Genomic DNA, 15,511 nt, shown 5'->3' with positions numbered 1-15,511 from the left:
TAATAATTGATTCCAACATTTTCCCCACTACTGATGTCAGGCTAACTGGTCTATAATTACCCACTTTCACTCTCCCTCCTTTTTTAAAAAGTAGTGTTACATTAGCTACCCTCCAGTCCATAGGAACCGATCCAGAGTCGATAGACTGTTGGAAAATGATTACCAATGCATCCACTATTTCTAGGGCCACTTCCCTAAGTACTCTGGGATGCAGACTATTAGGCCCCGGGGATTTATTGGCCTTCAATCCCATCAATTTCCCGCCTAATAAGGATAACTTTCAGTTCCTCCTTCTCACTAGACCCTCGGTCCCCTAGTACTTCCGGAAGGTTATTTGTGTCTTCCTTCGTGAAGACAGAACCAAAGTATTTGTTCAATTGGTCTGCCATTTCTTTGTTCTCCATTATAAAGTCACCTGAATCCGACTGCAAGGGACCTACGTTTGTCTTCACTAATCTTTTTCTCTTCACATATCTATGGAAGCTTTTGCAGTCAGTTTTTATGTTCCCGGCAAGCTTCTTCTCGTACACTATTTTCCCCCTCTTAATTAAACCCTTTGTCCTCCTCTGCTGCATTCTAAATTTCTCCCAGTCCTCAGGTTTGTTGCTCTTTTTGGCCAATTTATATGCCTGTTCCTTGAATTTAACACTATCCTTAATTTCCCCTGTTAGCCACAGTTGAGCCACCTTCCCCATTTTATTTTTACTCCAGACAGGGATGTACAATTGCTGAAGTTCATCCATGTGATCTTTAAATGTTTGCCATTGCCTATCCACTGTCAACCCTTTTAGTATCATTTGCCAGTCTATTCTAGCCAATTCACGCCTCAAACCATCGAAGTTACCTTTCCTTAAGTTCAGGAACCTAGTTTCTGAATTAACTGTGTCACTCTCCATCTTAATAAAGAATTCTACCATGTTATGGTCACTCTTCCCCAAGGGACCTCGCATAACAAGATTGTTAATTAGTCCTTTCTCATTACACATCACCCAGTCTAGGATGGCCAGCTCCCGAGTTGGTTCCTCGACATATTGGTCTCAAAAACCATCCCTAATACACTCCAGGAAATCCTCCTCCACCGCATTGCTACCAGTTTGGTTAGCCCAATCAATATGTAGATTAAAGTCATCCATGATAACTGCTGTACCTTTATTGCATGCATCCCTAATTTCTTGTTTGAAGCTGTCCCCGACCTTTCTACTACTGTTTGGTGGTCTGTACACAACTCCCACTAACGTTTTCTGCCCCTTAGTATTCCGTAGCTCCAACCATACCGATTCCACATCATCCAAGCCAATGTCCTTTCTTGCTATTGCATTAATTTCCTCTTTAACAAGCAATGCCACCCTGCCTCCTTTTCCTTCCTGTCTATCCTTCCTAAATGTTGAATACCCCTGGATGTTGAGTTCCCAGCCTTGGTCACCCTGGAGCCATGTCTCCGTGATGCCAATTACATCATACCCATTAACTGCTATCTGCGCAGTTAATTCGTCCACCTTATTCCGAATACTCCTCGCATTGAGGCACAGAGCCTTCAGGCTTGTCTTTCTAACACATTTTGCACCTTTAGAATTTTGCTGTAATGTGGCCCTTTTTGCTTTTTGCCTTAGGTTTCTCTACCCTCCACTTTTACTTTTCTTCTTTCTATCTTTTGCTTCTGCCCCCATTCTACTTCCCTCTGTCTCCCTGCATAGGTTCCCATCCCCCTGCCATATTAGTTTAACTCCTCCCCAACAGCACTAGGACATTAGTTCCGGTCCTGCCCAGGTGCAGACCGTCCAGTTTGTACTGGTCCCACCTCCCCCAGAACCGGTTCCAATGTCCCAGTAATTTGAATCCCTCCCTTCTGCATCACTCCTCAAGCCATGTATTCATCTGAGCTATCCTGCGATTCCTACTCTGACTAGCACGTGGCACAGGTAGCAATCTTGAGATTACTACTTTTGAGGTCCTACTTTTTAATTTAGCTCCTAGCTCCCTAAATTCGTCTCGTAGGACCTCAATCTGTTTTTTACCTACATCGTTGGTACCTAGATGCAGCACGACAACTGGCCATTCACCCTCCCTTTTCAGAATGCCCTGCACCCGCTCCGAGACAGCCTTGACCCTTGCACCAGGGAGGCAACATACCATCCTGGAGTCTCGATTGCGGCCGCAGAAACGTCTATCTATTCCCCTTACAATTGAATCCCCTATCACTATAGCTCTCCCACTCTTTTTCCTGCCCTCCAATTTCTTCTCTCAGAGGGTCGCGAATTTTTGGAATTATCTATCCCAAAGTGCTGTGGTACTGGGTCATTGAATATATTTAAGGTGGAGATAAACAGATTTTGAAAGATAAGTGAGTGAAGGGTTATGGGGAGCGGACGGGCAAGTGGAGTTGAGGTCAGGGTTAGATCAGCCATGACCTTATTGAATAGCGGAGCCAGATGGCCTACTCCTGCTCCTATTTCTTATGTTCTTATAGCCCTGTATCAATCCCAAACTAATTCCACTGCCCCGCTCTCTCCCCATAGCCCTGTATCAAGCCCAAACTAATTCCACTGCCCCGCTCTCTCCCATAGCCCTGTATCAAGCCCAAACTAATTCCACTGCCCCGCTCTCTCCCATAGCCCTGTATCAATTCTAAACTAATCCCACTGCCCCGCACTCTCCCATAGCCCTGTATCAATCTCAAACTAATCCCACTGCCCCGCTCTCTCCCATAGCCCTGTATCAATTCCAAACTAATCCCACTGTCCCGCTCTCTCCCCATAGCCCTTTACCAATCATAAAACTTAATCCCAGTTCCCCGCTCCCTCCCAATAGCCTTGTATCAATCCAAAACTATGCAAGAAACACGGCAGCTAATTTTCGCAAAGTAAGACCGCAAACATCAATGCGATATTGACCATCTAATCTGTCTTAGTGATGTTGACTGAGGAATCAATATTGGCCCCAAGACACTGGGGGAGAACTCCCCTGCTCTTCTTTCAAAGAGTGGCGTAAAATCTTTTACATTCACCTGAGAGAGCAAACGGGGCCTCGGTTTAACGTCTCATCTGAAAGACAGCACCTGAGGCAATGCAGCACTCTCTCAGTACTGCCCTAATGACAGTGCGGCGCTCCCTCAGTATTGCCCCTCCGACAGTGCAGCGCTCCCTCAGTACTGCCCCTCCGACAGTGCAGCGCTCCCTCAGTACTGCCCCTCCAACAGTGATGCGCTCCCTCAGTACTGCCCCTCCAATAGTGCAGTACTCCCTCAGCATTGCCCCTCCGACAGTGCAGCACTCCCTCAGCACTGCCCCTCCGACAGTGCAGCACTCCCTCAGCACTGCCCCTCCGACAGTAAAGCACTCTTTCAGTACTGTCCCTCCGACAGTGCAGCACTCCCTCATCACTGCCCCTCCAACAGTGTGGCAGTCCCTCAGCACTGCCAATGTGAGTGTCAGTCTAGATTTTTGTGCTCGAGTCTCTGGAGTGGGATTTGAGATAACTTTAATTACCTGGACTCGTACCTTCAGGGAATTATGTAATTGAACCCTGTGTTCTCTCTGTTAATCCTCAACCATCAGCCGAGTGTTTAGTCCGCATTCCTCCCAAAATGTCTGTCTCACTAAGCCATGTTGGGACAGAGCGTGTTATTAGCAGAGGCTGATTCCCGTCAGATTGAAGCATCAGGGTCATGGCTGTGGGTTATAGACTGATGTTAACTGTGCTCCCTCAGATTGTAGAGCTCAGTAAAATCTCCTTCCCACTGCCAAGAATTCATTACCTCAGAGGTTGCAGCTTCAGCAAAGTTATTCGCAAAATTTACCCACATGATCGAACAATTGATGGGAATTTAGTGCTAATGGGAATTCTTTGTAAGGTTTGATTTTAAAAGAGCAGTGATTGTGGGACTTTAGCTCTTTAACTCCCCAAAGCCTTTCCACCATCTACAAGTCATAACTCAGGAGTGTGATATAATATTCTCCACTTGCCTGGATGAGTGCAGCACCAACAACACTCAAGAAGTTCGACACCATCCAGGACAAAGCAGCCCGCTTGATTGGCTCCCCATCCACCACCTTCAACATTCACTCCCTCCACCACCGGCGTACCGTGGCTGCAGTGTGTACCATCTACAAGATGCTCTGCAGCAACTCGCCAAGGCTTCTTTGGCAGCACCTCCCAAACCCGCGACCTCTACCCCCTAGAAGGACAAGGGCAGCAGGTGCATGGGATCACCATCATCTCCAAGTTCCCCTCCAAATCACACACCATCCTTGTTATATATGTAAACCTGTAAATACTTTGTTTAACCACCAGAGGGTTCAACCCCTGGAGTCTCAAGGGATCCCACAATCCCTTGGGAGCACCTGTACTTAAGGAGGCCTCACAGGCTGGAGAGGCACACTGGAGACCTGCAATAAAAGACTACGGTCACACTTTACTTTGAGCTCACAGTATCTGGTCAGACTCTTTATTCATACATAACAACTGGCGACAAGATACAGATGACAAACCCCACCACAACGATGCAGAGAACAGTGGGTATCCTGGAGAAATTTTTGAGGGAGATGATTGGGAAACCTTCGTGGAGCGACTCGACCAATACTTTGTGGCCAACGAGCTGGAAGGAGAAGCGAACACTGCCAAATGAATGGCGATTCTCCTCACCATTTGCGGGCACCAACACATGGCCTCATGAAAAATCTGCTTGCTCCAGTGAAACCCACAGAGAAATTGTATGATGATTTGTGCACACTGGTCCAGGAGCATCTAAATCCAAAGGAAAGCGTTTTGATGGCGAGGTACCGGTTCTACACGTACAAGAGGTCTGAAGGCCAGGAAGTGGTGAGCTATGTCTCCGAGCTAAGACGCCTTGCAGGACATTGCGAATTTGAAGGACATTTGGAGCACAGGCTCAGGGACTTCTTTGTACTTGGCATTGGCCATGAAGTAATACTTTGCAAACTTTTGACGGTAGAGAACCCAACCTTGAGTAAAGCCATAGCGATAGCCCAGGCGTTCATCTCCACTAGTGACAATACCAAACAAATCTCTCAGCACACGAGTGCTGCTGCAAGTACTGTGAACAAAGTAATGTTGTTTTCGAATTGTAACGTACAGGGCAGGCCTCACATGCCTGCAGCTGCACGTCCGCAGATGTCTCAGAGTCCACCATCTAGGCCATTAACACCTTGTTGGCGCTGTGGGGGTGATCTTCGTTCCCATTCATGCCGCTTCAAAGGATACGTTTGCAAGGGCTGTGGAACAATGGGACTTCTTCAAAGTATGTGCAGATGTGCTGCAAACCCTGCTAATCCTGCGAATCACCATGTTGCAGAGGAGGACAGATCCACATCGAATCACAATGAACCAGAGCCTCAGACCGAGGAGGCAGAGGTATATGGGGGGCACACATTTACCACAAAGTGTCTCCCGATTATGCTGAAGGTTGAATTAAATGGACTCCCAGTGTCAATGGAACTGGACACGGGCACGAGCCAGTCCATTATGAGCAAAAAGACTTTCGATAAATTGTGGTGCAGCAAGGTCTCAAGGCCAATCCTGACTCCTATTCGGACTAAACTGAGAACTTATACAAAGGAACTGATTCCCGCAATCGGCAGTGCTACTGTAAAGGCCTCCTACAATGGAGCGGTACCGGGCGATGGCCCCACGCTGCTCGGCAGGAGCTGGCTGGGGAAGATACGCTGGAACTTGGACGACGTCTGAGTGCCCTCGTCCGTCACCGACACTTCGTGTGCCCAGGTCCTAAACAAGTTCCCCTCGTTGTTCGAACTAGGCATCGGGAAGATCCAAGGAGCAAAAGTGCAGATCCACCTAATTCCGGGGGCGCGACCCATCCATCACAAGGCGAGAGCAGTACCGTACATGATGAGAGAAAGGATGGAGATCGAGCTGGACTGGCTACAACAAGAGGGCATCATTTCGCCGATCGAATTTAACAAGTGGGCCAGTCCGATTGTTCCAGTCCTCAAGGGAGACGGCACCATCAGAATCTGTGGTGATTACAAAATAACTATTAATCGTTTCTCCCTGCAGGATCAATATCCACTACCAAAGGCAGATGACCTATTTGCGATGCTGGCGGGAGGAAAGACGTTCACAAAGCTGGACTTGACCTCAGCCTACATGACGCAGGAGCTGAAGGAATCATCGAAGGGCCTCACCTGCATCAACACGCACAAAGATGCCCGCTTGGGATTCGATCAGCCACGGCGATTTTCCAGAGGAACATGGAAAGTTTACTGAAGTCGGTTCCGCGAACCATGGTCTTCTAGGACGTCATCTTGGTTACAGGTCAGGACACCATCGAGCATCTGCAGAACCTGGAGGAGGTTCTTAGTCGGCTTAATCGCGTGGGACTCAGGTTAAAATGCTCGAAGTGCGTTTTCCTGACGCCTGAAGTGGAGTTCCTGGGGAGAAGAATCGCGGTGGATGGCATCAGGCCCACCAATTCGAAGACGGAAGCAATCGAGAACGCACCGAGGCCATAGAACGTGACGGAGCTGCGGTCGTTTCTAGGATTACTGAACTACTTTGGTAACTTCTTACCGGGTCTCAGCACACTGTTAGAACCACTGCACACGTTACTGCGTAAAGGAGATGAATGAGTATGGGGCAAAAGCCAAGAAAATGCCTTTGTAAAAGCGAGAAAATTGTTATGCTCAAACAAATTGCTTGTGTTGTATGATCCATGTAAGCGTTTTGTACTAGTATGTGATGCGTCGTCATATGGTGTCGGGTGTGTAGTGCAACAAACTAATGAATCTGGGAAATTGCAACCGGTTGCTTATGCATCCAGAAATCTGTCTAAGGCTGAGCGAGCCTACAGCATGATTGAAAAAGAATCGTTAGCGTGTGTTTATGGGGTAAAGAAAATGCATCAATATCTGTTTGGGCTCAAATTTGATTTGGAAACCGACCATAAACCCTCTGATATCCCTCTTTTCTGAAAGTAAGGGGATAAATACGAATGCATCGGCCTGCATCCAGAGATGGGCACTCACGTTGTCCGCATACAACTATGCCATCCGCCACAGGCCAGACACAGAAAACTGTGCTGATGCTCTCAGTAGGCTGCCATTGCCCACCAGGGGGTGAAGATGGCACAGCCCGCAGATTTAGTTATGGTAATGGAAGCATTCGAGAGTGAGCAATCACCTGTTACTGCCCGACAGATTAGAACCTGGATGAGCCAGGACCCCCTACTGTCCTTAGTAAAAAAACTGTGTGCTTGATGGGAGCTGGTCTAGTGTCCCGTTAGAAATGCAGGAAGAAATAAAGCCGTACCAGCGGCGCAAAGATGAAATGGATATACAGGCAGACTGCCTTCTGTGGGGTAATCGGGTAGTGATACCAAAAAAGGGCAGGGACCCTTTCATTAGTGATCTCCACAGTGCCCACCCAGGCATTGTAATGATGAAAGCGATAGCCAGATCCCACGTGTGGTGGCCCAGTATCGATGCAGACTTAGGAGTTCTGCGTGCACAAATGTAATACATGTTCACAGTTAAGTAATGCACCCAGGGAGGCGCCACTAAGTTTATGGTCTTGGCCCTCCAAATCGTGGTCTAGGGTCCATGTCGACTATGCAGGCCTGTTCTTGGGAAAAATGTTCCTCGCGGTTGTAGATGCGAACTCCAAATGGATTTAAATGTGAGATAATGTCGGCAAGCACGTCTGCTGCTATCACTGAAAGCCTGTGGGCCATGTTTGCCACGCACGGCCTGCCTGATGTCCTTGTGAGTGACAACGGGCCATGCTTCACCAGTGCCGAGTTCAAAGAGTTCATGAATCGCAATGGGATCAAACATTTCACATCTGCTCCGTTCAAACCAGCATCCAATAGTCAGGCAGAGAGAGCAGTGCAAACAATCAAGCAGAGCTTGAAGAGAGTAATTGAAGGCTCACTGCAGACTTGCCTATCCCGAGTCCTGCTTAGTTACCGCACGAGACCTCACTCGCTCACTGGAATTCCACCCACTGAACTGCTCATGAAAAGGGCACTTAAGACTAGGCTCTCGTTAGTCCACCCTGACCTACACGAACAGGTAGAGAGCAGGCGGCTTCAACAAAGTACACATCATGATCGTGCAAATGTGTCACATGAAAGTGAGATTAATGATCCTGTATTTGTGTTGAACTATGGACAAGGTCCCAAGTGGCTTCCCGGCACTGTTGTGGCCAAAGAGGGGAGTAGGGTTTATCAGGTCAAACTTTCAAATGGACTCATCTGCAGGAAACACTTGGACCAAACCAATCTCAGATTCATGGACTATCCAGAGCAACCCACATTAAACCCTGTCTTTTTTGACCCCCCAACATACACACCAGTGGTAACCGACCCAGCGATGACCACGAAGCAGAACCCATCACACGCAGCAGCCCAGCAGGACTCACCACACCAGGCAGCCCAGCAAGGCCAACTGCACAGCAGCCCAGCGAGGGCCCAACAAACGATTCACCAAAAACAGCATTTGCACCGAGACGATGAACCAGGGAAAGAAAGGTTCACCTTGTAAATAGTTAGGGCTAGACTTTCCACTTCACATCACCCATCTAAGGCCCATCTATGGGCCAAAATGGACCTCTATCGCCCATTTTGAGCAAAAAGTGGAAACTAGGCCCAAAATATCGCCGGAAAAATAGGCCCCCAAGTTCCCACTTTGATCGATGAGATGATCGCCCAAATGATCGCCCACACAAGGCCCATCCCAAGTTTCAGCACTTAGCATGCACTTCGCTGGGCCAATGCAAGGCCCAAAAGAGTGCTCAAAAATAGTTGCTTTTTCAGGGCCTTAGAGAGGGAAATGGGCACTACGGACGCCATTTTTAGCCTCTGAGGAAGGGTGGAGAATTGTTCTGAGTTATTTCGAGAATAAAATTGATACAAATTGTACTCAGAAATTTGAGACAGGGAATATAAATAGCTATTATCACCTTATTTATGAAAATATTGGAATTATTTATTAAATAGTTTTTACATAATGAAGTTATTTAATGATATTCCGTGGGGAAACAGAATAAACAAACAAAGCTGCATGAAGAACTGTACGTTGTAAACTTTATGTAAGTAAGAGAGAAGGTTCAAAAGTTGTAGAACATTTTTTTTTATTAACAAACAAAGAACTAATGAACCACACCCTCCCACCAACCCCCCACCCCCCACACCAACCCACCCTTCCCTCAAAATCCCCAAAACGTTACAAGAAGAAATGAACATTTTACAGAACAAGTGGCCATTTAAGTAATGATAACAAGTGACCATCTCAGTCACGCCAACAAGTGGCCATCTCAGTTACGATAACAATTGACCATTTCAGTGATGACAACAAGTGACCATTACAGTCATGATAACAAGTGACCATTTCAGTGATGACAACAAGTGACCATTTCAGTCATGATAACAAGTGACCATTTCAGTGATGACAACAAGTGACCATTTCAGTCATGATAACAAGTGACCATTTCAGTGATGACAACAAGTGACCATTACAGTCATGATAACAAGTGACCATTTCAGTGATGACAACAAGTGACCATTTCAGTCATGATAACAAGTGACCATTTCAGTGATGACAACAAGTGACCATTTCAGTCATGATAACAAGTGACCATTTCAGTGATGACAACAAGTGACCATTTCAGTCATGATAACAAGTGACCATTTCAGTGATGACAACAAGTGACCATTACAGTGATGATAACAAGTGGGAGAAGGGCTGTCATGAGGGGGAGGTGGGGAATTTACACATGGAGGCTGCAAGTAGCAGACTTTCAGAGGGAAAGGCACATTCAGGGAGAGCTAGCATTAAAGAAGGGTCTTCAATTACCCCATCGGCAGCGGTGTGGGTGGGTTGATTGGGGTGCTATTAACACGGAAAAATTCACCTTATGGTGATTTGCAGCCAACAAGCCAGCTGTTCCCTGGCCTTCTTAAAGGCCAAGGTTTGCAGCTAGGCCCTGAGGAGGGAAGACCTTTCAGTGAAGGTCATGGCTGGTGCTGCTGTGGGAAGAAGGGTATGCCGATTTTCGGACGCGGAGCTGGAGGCCCTGATGCAAGGTGTCGAGGGAAGGAGACAAGTTCTGTATCCGGACTCAGGGAGACCGACTCGCCAAATGTTCAGTATTGCCTGGAGGGAGATCACAGTCGAGGTGCCGGGGACTTCCATCTATAATCTGATGGTGATCCAATGCAGGAAAAGGCTGAACGACATCATTGGTTAGATGAAAGTGAGTACCTTTTCCACCAACTGCTGACCTTCCATCTGCGAGCCTCTCCTTCATCCTTCTCTTATTTCCCATCTTCACTCTTTAGTCACTGAAGAACATGAGAACATAAGAAATAAGAGCAGAAGTCGGCCATTTGGCCCCTCGAGCCTGCTCCGCCATTTAATAAGATCATGGCTGATCCAATCATGGACTCAGCTCCACTTCCCTGCCCGCTCCCCATAACCCTTTACTCCCTTATTGTTCAAAAATCTGTCTATCTCCACCTTAAATATATTCAATGACCCAGCATCCACAGCTCTCTGGGGCAGAGAATTCTACAGATTTACAACTTCCTGAGAGAAGAAATTCCTCCTCATCTCAGTTTTAAATGGGCGGCCCCTTATTCTGAGCCTATGGGCCCAAGTTTCCACATGATTTGCGCCTGATTTTTAGGAGCAACTGGTGGAGAACGGACTATCTTAGAAATCGCAATTCTCTACATTTTTTTTCCTGCAGTTCTAGTCAGGTAGAACAGTTCCACTTTGGAACAGAATTTTTTCTTCAAAAGGGGGCGTGGTCCGGCCACTGACGCCTGATTTCAAAGTTTCCACAGTGAAAATGTACTCCAAACTAACTTAGAATGGAGCAAGTGAAGATTTTTGTAGAACTGAAAAAAATTGTTCTACACATTAAAAAATCAGGCGCAAGTTACAAATTAGGCGTCCAGAACGAGGTGGAAGGGAGAGGGTGGGGGGAAGGGAAGTCATTAAATTCTATAATAAATCCTTATTTATACTTATACAAATATTATACAAATAAATCCAACCTGAATAAACATTTATAAGCAAAGAAAAGATTAAATAAACCATCTTCCTACCTGTGTGAAAGTGCTTCAGGCAGGCCTTTCGGGACCGAAGGCTGAACGGGCCGGCCCGAGACTTCGGGCAGGGCCCATCCCCAGCACCAGATTTACAGGTAGGTGGCGTCGGGTCGGGTCGGGGAGGTTCGGTTCGGTTCGGTTCGGGGGTGGGGGGGGAGAGAGGGAGAGAGGGAGGGAGAGAGGGAGGGAGGGAGGGAGAGAGGGGAGGGGAGAGAGAGAGGGGGAGGGGGAGAGAGAGGGAGGGGGGAGGGGGAGAGAGAGGGAGGGGGAGAGAGAGGGAGGGGGGAGGGGGAGAGAGAGGGAGGGGGAGAGGAGAGGAGAGGAGAGGGGGGAGAGATGGGGGAGGGGGAGGGGGGAGAGGAGAGGGAAGGGAGAGGGAGGGAGGAGGGGGGGGGAGGGGGAGAGAGAGGGAGAGGGAGGGGGAGGGTAGAGAGAGGGAGGGGGAGAGGGGGAGGGGTAGAGAGGGAGGGAGGGAGAGAGAGGGAGAGAGAGGGAGAGGGGGAGAGAGAGGGAGAGGGGGAGAGAGAGGGAGGGGGAGAGAGGGGGAGAGAGAGGGAGAGGGGAGAGAGAGGGGAGAGGGAGAGGGAGAGGGGGAGGGAGAGGGGAGAGAGAGGGAGGCGGAGGGGGAGAGAGAGGGAGGGGGGAGGGGGAGAGAGAGGGAGAGGGGGAGAGGGGGAGAGAGAGGGAGAGGGAGAGGGGGAGAGAGAGGGGAGGGGGAGGGGGAGGGGAGAGAGAGGGAGGGGGGAGGGGGAGAAAGAGGGGGGGGAGAGAAGGGGGGAGGGGGGAGAGAGGTGGGGAGGGGGGAGAGAGAGAGGGGGAGAGGGAGGAGGGAGAGGGGGGAGGGGGGAGAGCAGGGGGGAGGGGGAGGGAGAGAGGGGAGAGAGAAAGGGGGAGAGAGGGAGGGGGGGAGAGAGAGAGGGGGGGAGGGAGGGAGAGAGAGGAAGGGAGGGGGGAGGGAGGGAGAGGAAGGGAGGGGGGAGAGGAAGGGAGGGGGAGGTCAGGCCGGGAGGGGGAGGTCAGGTCGGGGAGGGGAGGTCAGGTCGGATCCAGTCGGGGGGTGGGGGGAGCGGGAGCAGGAGCGCGGGTCGGGTCGGGTCCAGTCGGGGGGGCGGGGGAGCGGGAGCAGGAGCGCGGGTCGGGGTCCAGTCGGGGGGTGGGGGGGGGAGCAGGAGCAGGAGCGTGGGTCGGGTCGGGTCCAGTCGGTGGGGGGGGGCCAGAGGACCTGCAGGTAGGTGGAAAATACGGAGGATTTTTTTAGGCGCACTTTGTGGCACGAAAAACGGGCGTACAGGTCGGGTCTGTGCCGTTCTAGGCGCGTGTGGAAACTTGGGCCCTAAGTTCCCTAGTTTGAGTTTCCCCTATGAGTGGAAATATCCTCCCTGCATCCACCTTGTCGAGCCCCCTCATTATCTTATATGGTTCAATAAGATCACCTCTCATTCTTCTGAACTCCAACGAGTAAAGGCCCAACCTACTCAACCTATCTTCATAATTCAACCCCCTCATCTCCGGAATCAACCTAGTGAACCTTCTCCCTGAACAGCCTCCAATGCAGGTATATCCTTCCTTAAATAAGTAGACCAAAACTGCACACAGTACTCTAGGTGTGGCCTCCCTGTACAGTTGTTGTGGTGTATGTAGCACACAAATCACTGACTCCACACGGTCTGGTGTAAATCTAACTGCTGTGACCTTCGTCCTTTATTGTTCAGCTCCAGAGTGCCTCTCAGGTGTGGTGGTCAGCCTTATATAGCACCTGTTGCAGGTACTACCAGGGTTTCCCACTACAGCGCCCTCTGTGGTGTGGCATGGTGCTTACATTACATTTAAGGTACTGGGACGATACAACTGTTATGTAATGATGTGTGTAACAGGACTTCTCTGCTTTTATACTTTATCCCCCTTTGCAATAAAGACCAACATTCCATTTGCCTTCCTGATTACTTGCTGTACCTGCTTACTCACTTTGTGTGTTTCATGCACAAGGACCCCCAGGTCCCTCTATACTGCAGCACTTTGCAATTTTTCTCCATTTAAATTATAATTTGCTTTTCTAGTTTTTCTGCCAAAGTGGATAACCTCACATTTTCCCACATTATACTCCATCTGCCAAATGTTTGCCCACTCACTTAGCCTGTCTATATCCCTTTGCAGATTTTCTGTGTCCTCCTCACAATTTGCTTTCCCTCCCAGCATTTCTCTCTCTCTCTATATATATATATATATATATATATGTGTGTATGTGTGTATGTGTGTGTGTGTGCTCGCAATGGAGGCCCTGTCTTCTCACATTTACAGCTGCATGTCAGTGACACACACTTGTGCTCTCATTTCTGATGCGTCATCACAGTAGTGCTCAGCAACCATTTTTTGTCTTGCAGGCGAAAGTATCTTATAATTGCATGGAGCAAAGGAGGATGGGTGGTGGCGAGCCCAACGTCCAAATCCTCACACCCTTGGAGCTGAGGGTTGAGGCGCTCATTGGCAGACATGGTGCCTTCCCTGTGGTCCATGGCACTGCCGATGCCGATGTGGGTAAGTGAAGACCCTTCCTTCAATGCTATCTCTTCCTGAAAGCACCAGTGCACACTGTGCCTTTCCCTCTGTAAGTGTGCTGGTTGCAGGCTCCATGCATCAATCTCCTACCTGCCCCTCACAGCAGCCCTTCTCCCATTGATGCTTGCAGATGAGAGGCCGAGTGGCAGGCGAGACAAGGGAGAGAATCCTACCGAAACACCGTCGCGAGGCTAGTGTGCAGGCGATAGTGAACTCCCAGAGAGACCATGCAGACCAGATGTAAGGCAGCAACCTGTAGGTGATGTGACAGCTGCCATTGCAGCACAGGCACGAGGGAACGAGCGTATCGGTGCAGCTTTGGAGCGGATGGCCGTGGCTCTGCAAGATTTGACGGAGCGTCTAAGTGCTGTCGTATCTGTTAGCTTTCAGACTGTGGCTGCTTGCATGCAGTCTCAGCTGGATGCCCTCCCGAGACCTCAGTGTTACTTTCGCGGCTGGGTCCACCACGGGCCACAGGGGACTTTCCAGTGTGACACCACAGCTCTGACCTGAGCTCCCTCAGATTGGTGGTGGTGGTATTGTGCCGTCCCTGGTGAGTTACTCAGGCTCCTCGGGCACGGATGATGCACAAGGCACTCATTGGGATGGCCATGGAAAGTAGAAGCTGAAGGCACATGTGGGGATGAAGTTATCGGAATCGAGCAGCAATCAGACATGTCTGCGCTTCCCTTGCAGGATTGGGATTGCGACGATGCCTCCTGGGTGCCTCGCCACGCACATCCAGGCCCTCCTCCTCCTCCTCTCTCTCCTCCTCCTGATCCTCCTCCAGCTGCTGCACCTCCTCCTCGTCCCCCTCCCCCTGCACCTAATCTCCGTCCCCCTCCTTCTCCTCCTCTCCCTCCTCCTGCGCCTTCTCCTCCTCCTCCTCCTCTCCCTCCTCTTCCTCCTCCTCTCCCTCCTCCTCCCGCTGCTGCACCTCCTCCTCCTCCTCCTTGACCTCGTTCCCCCTCCCCCTCCTCCTCCTCCTCGCCCCCTCCCCCTCCTCCTCGTCCCCATCTCCCTCCTCCTCCTCCTCCTATTCCTCCTCCTCCTCCTCTCCCTCCTCCTCCTCCTCCTTTCCCTCCTCCTCTTGATCCTCCTCCTGCTGCTGCATCTCCTCCTCCTCCTCCTCCTGCTGCTGTGCCTCCTCCTCCTCCTCCTCCTCCTCCTTGACCTCATCCCCCTCCCGCTCCCCCTCGTCCCCCTCCCCCTCCTCCTCCTCCTCCTCCTCGTCCCCCTCCCCCTCCTCCTCCTCCTCCTTGTCCCCCTCCCCTTCCTCCTCCTCCTCCTCGTCCTCTTCCTCGTCCCCCTCTCCCTCCTCCTGCACCTTCTCCTCCTCTCCCTCTTCCTCCTGCCCCTCCTCCTCCTGTCCCTCCTCCTGAGTTGGAACTGCTGGTTCGGCCTCCAGATGCTGTCCACTATTGACAGCCAGGTTATGCGACATGCAGCAGACGACCACAAAGATGGAAACCCGTTCAAGCGAGTACTGCAATACATCACCAGAACAGTCCAGGCAACGGAACCTTTGTTTCAGTATCCCAATGCAGTGCTCAATGCTGCACCTGGTCCCACAATGAGCGTTGTTATAGACATGTTCGGCTGCAGTCCTGGTGTTGCAAAGTGGAGTGAGCAGCCAGTGGACAGGGGAATATCCCTTAACCCTGTTGTGTATCTGTAAAACATGCACTCCCATGTTCCGCCACCAGGGAGTGCATCCCCTGAAGTCCCAAGGGATCCCAGCATCCCTTGGGAGCACTGTATATAAGCCGGCCCCTAAGGCCTGTTCCTCACTCTGGAGTGTCTTAATAAAGACTGAGGTCACTGTTACTTTAACCTCCCTGTGTGTGGTCTCATCTGTGTTAGGAACAC

Source organism: Pristiophorus japonicus, chromosome 14 (genome assembly GCF_044704955.1).
Source record: "Pristiophorus japonicus isolate sPriJap1 chromosome 14, sPriJap1.hap1, whole genome shotgun sequence".
NCBI lineage: Eukaryota > Metazoa > Chordata > Chondrichthyes > Pristiophoridae > Pristiophorus > Pristiophorus japonicus.
Note: the sequence above shows the minus strand (reverse complement) of the source record.